This window comes from Podarcis filfolensis, assembly GCF_964270895.1.
Source record: "Podarcis filfolensis genome assembly, chromosome: 2".
NCBI classification, from domain to species: domain Eukaryota; kingdom Metazoa; phylum Chordata; class Lepidosauria; order Squamata; family Lacertidae; genus Podarcis; species Podarcis filfolensis.
In genome coordinates, this window is record NC_139605.1 from 20144005 (window position 1) to 20151995 (window position 7991).

Genomic DNA, 7991 nt, shown 5'->3' on the forward strand with positions numbered 1-7991 from the left:
GGTGGAATAAATTGTCCTCCCCGCCCCCCGCCCCCCATTTTACCCTCACAACAACTCTGTGAGATGAGATAAGCTGAATGATGTGCATGTTCACTTACTGCAGCCTTTGTCTGCGTGAAACCTTCGCCATTTTATCTTAGTAGTGTAATCCTGTGCATGTTTGCTCAAAGGTAATTCCCACCATGTTTAGGACTGCAGCCTGAGAGTACAAACAGCAGACACTTTTCCTCTCCTCCACACTTTTATTTAATGTGCAGCAGCAAAAGAACTCTGGTGAACCCAAACACTTTCTCACTTCAGTGGTCTAATTTTTGCATATCAGTGGTACCTTGGTTTGCAACCATTTTGAATTACAACCATGGCAAACATGGAAGTGTGTGTCCCTTTTTTTGGATTTCAACTCAATTTTTTTGGATTACAACCCATTTTTTTGAGGGGGGGGAGGCCCCATTGGTGAAAATGTGCCTTGGGTTACAACCTGTTTTGGTTTACAACCGGACCTCCGGAACGGATTGTGGTTGTAAACCAAGGCACTGCTGCAACTTAAAACCATAGTTCAAAATAAACTATAGGTACTTACTGACTTGTGGGATGTGGGTGGCGCTGTGGGTTAAACCACAGAGCCTAGGACTTGCCGATCAGAAGGTTGGCGGTTCAAATCCCCACGACGGGGTGAGCTCCCATTGCTCGGGCCCAGGTCCTGCCCACCTGTCAACGTTCACTAACTTTATACAGGGTAAGGAGTGGCAATTCTACAGTAAAGTCAGTAAGTAAAAAAGGTAAAGGGACCCCTGACCATTAGGTCCAGTCGCGGACGACTCTGGGGTTGCGGTGCTCATCTCGCTTTATTGACCAAGGGAGCTGGTGCACAGCTTCTGGGTCATGCGGCCAGCATGACTAAGCCGCTTCTGGCAAACCAGAGCAGCGCATGGAAACACCGTTTACCTTCCTGCCAGAGCGGTACCTATTTATCTACTTGCACTTCGTGCTTTCAAACTGCTAGGTTGGCAGGAACAGGGACCAAGCAACGGGAGCTCACCCTGTCGCGGGGATTCGAACCGCCGACCTTCTGATCAGCAAGCCCTAGGTTAAATTCCACTGCATTGTTGCATCTAACATGTTGCTTAGGCTGTACAACTGATGCAACTTCAAAGCTGGAAATTATCCCATGCAAACAAAAAGGGCAAACAGAACAAAAAGGTCTCATGTCACCGTAAAGGCCAGATTGTTTATAATGATGTAAGCTTTTGTGAACTAGAGTTCACATTATCAGATGCATGATGTCCTAAATTGCTCACATATATACATATAAGTGGAGGAATTGTAAATAGTGAAGTCAGGTAAATTATTTTTTTGCAGCAAAAGCAACAAAGATCCTTGTGGCAGCTTAGGTAAAGGTAAAGGGACCCCTGACCCTTAGGTCCAGTTGTGGACGACTCTGGGGTTGCACGCTCATCTCGCTCTATAGACCGAGAGAGCCGGCGTACAGTTTCCGGGTCATGTGGCCAGCATGATGACTAAGCCGCTTCTGGCGAACCAGAGCAGCTCACAGAAATGCCGTTTACCTTCCCGCCGGGGTGGTACCTATTTATCTACTTGCATTTTTACATGCTTGTGAACTGCCTAAAGACTAACAAATATATTATGGCAAAATTCTGTAGGCTAGAGTTAGGAATTCATTAGCTGAATGAATTTTTATATTCTGGGCTATAAGTTCATATAGACATAGTTGTTGGGTGTGGGTGTATGTGTGTGAAAAAAAGGAAGTTCAGAGGGACTAAACTGAGAGATTATTAGCTCATGCCTGTGCCTTGTGAATCATCACTGTTGAGTACATTATTATCACTGTGCGTCGGTTTTGCGCATTTCATTTCCCTCCTGCTTCACCTTTAACAATCACTCTCTTTCGCAAGCCACGCTCCTCTGAATTTTACAGTGCAGTTCTCCAGCCAAATATGCTCAAATATGCATACACCAGATAAAGTGTGCATAAAAACGCACATCTTCATAAAAAGTAATATTAAAAAATGTATTATATTAGGGAAAGTTGCTTTGCAAAAAATGTGTTTATTAAGCAAGATTGCATAAGGTAAATGTGTGCATTAGGAAATATTTGCGCTAAAATGGTGGTGAGTTTTCCTAAGGACTACACAGAGAGAGAGAGATACAGAAATGTGGAGAGCTGAAAACTGGAAAAATGTGAAACAGATAATCAGAAGTTGACAGTTTTGCCCATCCCTAAGTGGCTGACCTTACTAGATCTTGAAATGGTATTACCTTAGTAGATATAGATACAATAACTGATATCTCGGCTTCTTGCAGGTGTCAAATCGCTGCATTTTTGTCTCTCTTCTGTAGCCTATTGCTGCTGGTGAATTTCTGTGCTCAGTGGTAAAAGAAACATGCTTTGCACACAGATTATCTCAAAATTCAATCCCTGATATATTGGGTCAAAAATGGGAAGGACCTCTGGCTGTATCTCTGGAAAGCCACTGACAGACAGAGAGTAGATTTTTGTGTGAAAGGGCTGTGATGTCTGTTCTGGTACTGTACCTTTAAGTGTTAACTGAATCTAATTTCTCCCCCACCGCTAGATAAAAGTGAGTCTGGTACCCTCTAATAATCTCATGCATGTGGAAACTGCTGGATGAGCAAAACTGACTCTTGTGTTGAAATAAAAATTATCCAGTCCAAAAATACGGTTCAAAAAGCTTTACTCACAGAACTTAACTGTAAACAATTTTAAACAAATAAAATTACATTCACTTAGTTGCTTATTCCTTACACAACTCACAGCACGAGGCATAAAAACTTAGATTACAAATAACTTGCATTCTGAGCTAAAATCAGAGCTCCATCTATTATCCGTTGCAGTCTCTTTCAGCCTCAGACTGTTTTGCTGGGGAGAGAGAAAATCATATCCATTCTCTTCAGCAGCTTAGAACAAAGAGACACGGCACCCAACATGGATGCCTATGAGTTAGCATATGCATAGACCTGAAATACAATCCTTTTCATGTGACTGTGAGCTGATGACCCTGTGACTAAGCCACAGATACATGCTCACTAATGATTAACCAGGTAGGCTCTTCTCTAACTTCATGGAAATTTCCAACCATACTTCACAATATACCATATAGACACATTATATATCTCCAATTTCAATGTGCATTAAACAGTCATACTTAACACCCTCATCTAGACAGAGGCTAGTTACTCAGGTTTGAACATGTAAAGTCACAGAACAGCCATCACCAACTTGGTGTCCTCCAGATGTTTTAGATGGCTGATGGGAGTTGTAGTTCAAAACATCTGGAGGTTGAAGGGAAGGAGGTTGGCAAAGGCTGACATACATGATATCTTGAAACGTTCACAGGGAGCAAGAGGCAAGATTGTAGGTGTGAAGTGTCATCTACCTGCCAGACAGAATAATTTCCTGGTTGTGGGTGGCATGAGGGATGCTCTGTATGTGAGACAGGAACAAGGACACGCACAACTGAACCTTTTAGACAGGTAAACTGGAATCACAAATGGAAAAGCTACTGCACTATTTTTATTTCTTCCTGTATGAGTCCTCAGATCATGTTTTTGCCATACTTGAAGTAAATAGGTTCCAATTTCTCTGAGCCAGAAGCTGCAGCTGATGTTGGGGGAGAGCATTAAGGGCTTAATTTGTTCTGATACTCAGCCTCACAATCTGTTTTCCATGCCAGAGCTGGACCCTATCACATCATGACCTCGGAAGAGTTGGAAGTGATCCTGAGCAGATGTGAAGTGCACTTTTCTTCCCACTGTCTAAATTAGAGAGTTGCCACACAGCAGAGATTAGGGGGCAGAAGGCATCCAAATCAGAGAGGCGCTGCTTGCAGTCAGACATAAAATCCATATTTAATTTTTCTAGAAATTAGGCACTGGATAGCTACTGTGCGAAGTGTGAGGAGCTTCTGAGATAACTGAGCAGATGTAGCCTTCCTAGACCATCAAGATCTTCTCCCTGCTCTGATTCCATTCAGTAGCCCTGTGGAACATTCCAGAAAACAAGGCTGGTATCAACACATCACATCTTTGTGCAGCTGCCAGGGACCCACCACTAGCAGGGCGCACTGCTGTTTTAATACCCCACCAGGGGCTGGGTGGCCAAGTCTGGCTGCTGCTCAATTTCCCAGAATGCCCCTGACTCCAGGGCACACCAGGGCATTGTGGTGGATTGAAGCTTAACACTCACTGCCCTAGATGCTATTGCCAGGAAAGCCTGTCAGGCTGGTAGCAAGTTCCCTAACCACAATCTGTGTGCGAACAAACCTCAAGAATTGTAGGCCTGGCCCTTGGGAGAGCGGGAGAGCTGAGTAGTTTTTAATAATTTAGGGAGGCTTTCAGGAGCCACATCCTTTTTAAAATAATATTTCATCGATTTTCAAAAGTAGGTAACAATCAGAGTACAATAATGTGCTGAACAATGATCACCCCTCATTCCTCAACCTTCCTTCACCTAGAATGCATGTAGGACCAGAACATTAACCAAATGTGTGTTCCCCAGCCACATCCTTCAATTTGTCTCCTCGAATGTTGCGCGGCCAACTCGCCAAGTAGTAATTATTTGACAGGCTTCCTTGCCTGAAAATTCCACCTAGGGTAGTTTAAAAATAATAAAATAAGACAAGCTGTGAATTCCCTGGTGCTGAATCACACTGAGTGGGATGTAAAATCTGTATTGACTAAGTAGCGCTTTCCGCCAGTTTCGTTTTAGAAGATGCCTTTAACCCACAGCTCCCAAAGCTTTGTCATCATCAAAAGTCTCCTGTAATCTAAAACGAAATAATCTGAACTTCCCCAAGACAAAACAAAGGTGACTCAGATGGTGGGGTTAAAAGTTCTCTCGAGTCAAGAGGTAAAGGTGTAAATATAAAAGAGAAAGAGGATGATATATTCTAATGCCCCAGGATTGCCTGGTGCCCATTGGGACTGGTGGAGAAGAAGACATGGAGGCCAACCATGAGGGGAGCCAGAGCCAATGACAGACAGAGCCAACTAAGTCTACGCTTGTTCCTGTCCTCTTTCCTACAAGACCACCTGATGTCCAGTTCCCGTCAGCCCCCACTATGGTCAGGGATGATGGGAGTCCATCAAAATCTGGAGGACATCGTGTTGGTTGCCTCAGGGGATAGCTGTTGCCCTCAGACTCTTCTATGGGCTTTTGAGATTCATCTGACTGACCTCTTTTTGAAACAGGTTGCTGGACTAGATTGATCTTTGGCCTGATCCAGCAGGGCTCTCTTTTTATCCTACTGAGGCAAAGGAAAGGAGAAAAACTTGAGTCTGGATAGGGAGACAAACCACCCCTTTTGTAAACTGCCACCCATGGGAATATGGCTGCAGGGAGCAATAAACGTACGATGAATAAATAAATGTGGGAAGTTCAACAGGCTCGTCTTTCCACATTTGACCTTAGCTGTTCATATCCCACAGTTTTGTTCCTGCTGCTGTTTTTCTGGTGGGAGGGAGGAGCAAACATTGCCAGTTGACACGCTGGAAAGATCTTGGCAGTTAGGAGTTGCCTCAGGCAAGCAGACTGCCATTTTGAGGGTCTTGAAATATTCATGCTTCACAATTATCCTGGCTTTCCTATTAGCAGTCGGCCTAACTGGAGAAGACAGGGAGAGATGAGTCATGTTCTAAGAAGAACTTAGCATTCCCTGGCAGCTCAAAATTAATTTAGGTGGAGGTTTCAGTGTCACACACCCTGCAACATTTCACAGCTGGAAATAAGGACACAGTTAATGCCTCTTTTCTCAATTCCAAGGCGGACCACCTGCCCCAAGACAAGCTCCCCCAGCACTTCATCAATTACAAATTACTGCAGGCTCTTCTCTGATTTAACACCACGTGAGAGTGTTTGTTCCTTGGATTAATGGTATTATTTTGATTAAAGAACATTTGAATAGCTCAACAATATCATCAACCGCCCCAAATATATGAGCCATTTCAGTGTGTACATTGGCAGGCTGCACAGTGCCTTATTGTTCATATGTGTCCAGAGATGCAGGTGGCGCTGTGATCTAAACCACTTGTGCTTGCCGATCAGAAGGTCGGTGGTTCGAATCCTTGCGACAGTGTGAGCGCCCATTGCTCTGTCCCAGCTCCTGCCAACCCAGCAGTTTGAAAGCATGCCAGTGCAAGTAGATAAATAGGTACCGCTGCGGTGGAAAGGTAAAGGGCATTTCGATGTGCTCTGGTTTCCATCACAGTGTCCCGTTGTGCCAGAAGCTGTTTAGTCCTGCTGGCCACATGACCCGGAAAGCTGTCTGTGGACAAACAGCAGCTCCCTCGGCTTGAAAGCGGAGATGAGCGCCGCATCCCATAGTCACCTTCTACTGGACAGAGGTCCTTTACCTTTTACCATATGTGTCCACTCACTGACACCCATGCACATTACAGTCGTTCAATTCAACCTACAACCGCATATGGACTCAACCATGGGTTCAATAATAACACAAAGCTTGTAATCTTATAATATACCTTGAGCAGAAGATTTCTAAGAAGATTTGACATATTGGCCAATAATTATGAGGGGAAGAATGGGGAAGTCGCTCAGTGAATTGATTCCCTGGGTCCCCTGTCTATCCAGTGGAATTAGTAAAGTCATTCCTGAGTCATTCTAGTCAGCCGAAGCTTTAATGAACATTCTGAAATTACAATCTACCTTGTCCTCTATAAGAACACATCCTGCTCCCTATATGTTTATTCTTAACGGATCATTATTCATGCTTGTTATGTTCAAAGTACAGGTCCTCCCGTCCTGGGTTATAATTAAATCCATTTCCTCATTTGAGTGATCATAAATCAGTTTTCCTATTACCAGTAATTTGTAACTTTTCCATTTCTGTAAACTATCGTTTTGTTATCTTTTATTATAGGAACAACACACCATTCATCATAAGTGTGATCTTGTGACTTGGGTAGTGTTTTCCCCCCTTCAAGTTATCTGTACAGTTTGAATGCTTCCAGAGGGAAGTTTATTGCAAAATTCGTGTTCCTCATGTCCACAAACCTTCTGCAGAATCCGCACGATGTTATGTGTCATCAAAATACCAACCTGTGCTTTAAAAATAAAGAAATTAATAAAAATTCTCCTTGCTGCAAAAAACCCAATAAGTAAAAATAGTACATTTTGGGGGAGTGGGCGGTTTGTAATGTGAGGCAACGTTTCAAATTATCTCGCCACACCCAACTTCTGTTTGCTCATCACCTGAGAACAACCTTTGTTTTCACTGGCCCCCAGCACCAAAGGAAAGAAATCCACTTCCACTGATTGACACATGCCCAGTTCACAGGAGATATTATTTAAGATATCTGCACAGTAAAACTGGAGGACTACCTGGGCAACCACTATTGCAGCAGTGCATAAATTTGATTTTTTTAAAAATGTGTGTTTTAAATACACTTTATCACATTTGCACTCTTGCATAAGACTTCAGTATCACATTAAAAAACAACCACCAAAAACCACACATATTGGAATAGCTATTGCATCCCCCACAAAAAGCACAAGCGTCTTGTGAAAGATCAACTGGCTGGATAAGGCTGGTAATGTTTGCTGCAATTTTATTTTTTTAGAAAAACAAAGGTTTGTGTACACAGAGATACAGAAATACCTGTACATATGCCCAGAATGGAAAATGATAGCCGAGACAGGGAAGGAGTGATTGGCGAAACTGAAAAATACAACTCGTATACACTCCGTCAAGCTTTGCCCATTGGTATGGTTGGCGCGTGACTAAAAAGCAATAAATAGCCATCTGAAAAAAACAAAAATGTGTGGAAATTGATTGACCAAGCACTTACATGGAAAGATCAGATCTGAACGACCTGCTTTGTGATATAAGATCCCCATGTGGAAACACTGTCTGTTAAAAGTCTTAACTCGGTTCAGGGGCTTTGATTTTTGGTTACCGAAGTGCTGTGATAACACATTAAACAGGACATCTCCTTTG

At 43.1% G+C, this 7991-nt stretch overlaps 1 protein-coding gene and 2 long non-coding RNA genes across 3 annotated transcripts in view; 2 read left to right on the forward strand and 1 right to left on the reverse strand.

The window, feature by feature from the left end:
- LOC310757229 (uncharacterized protein) overlaps positions 1–7991 on the forward strand; it is a 141096-nt gene that overhangs the window by 82235 nt on the left and 50870 nt on the right. The window lies entirely within an intron of this gene.
- LOC310755834 lies at positions 2698–6526 on the reverse strand. Its single transcript, XR_014544571.1, has 2 exons — positions 5393–6526; positions 2698–4018 (listed from the first exon to the last, which is right to left on the reverse strand). It is a non-coding gene; the product is annotated as an uncharacterized lncRNA (long non-coding RNA).
- On the forward strand, positions 5958–7144 carry LOC310755835. The gene is made up of 2 exons (XR_014544572.1): positions 5958–6085; positions 6569–7144. It is a non-coding gene; the product is annotated as an uncharacterized lncRNA (long non-coding RNA).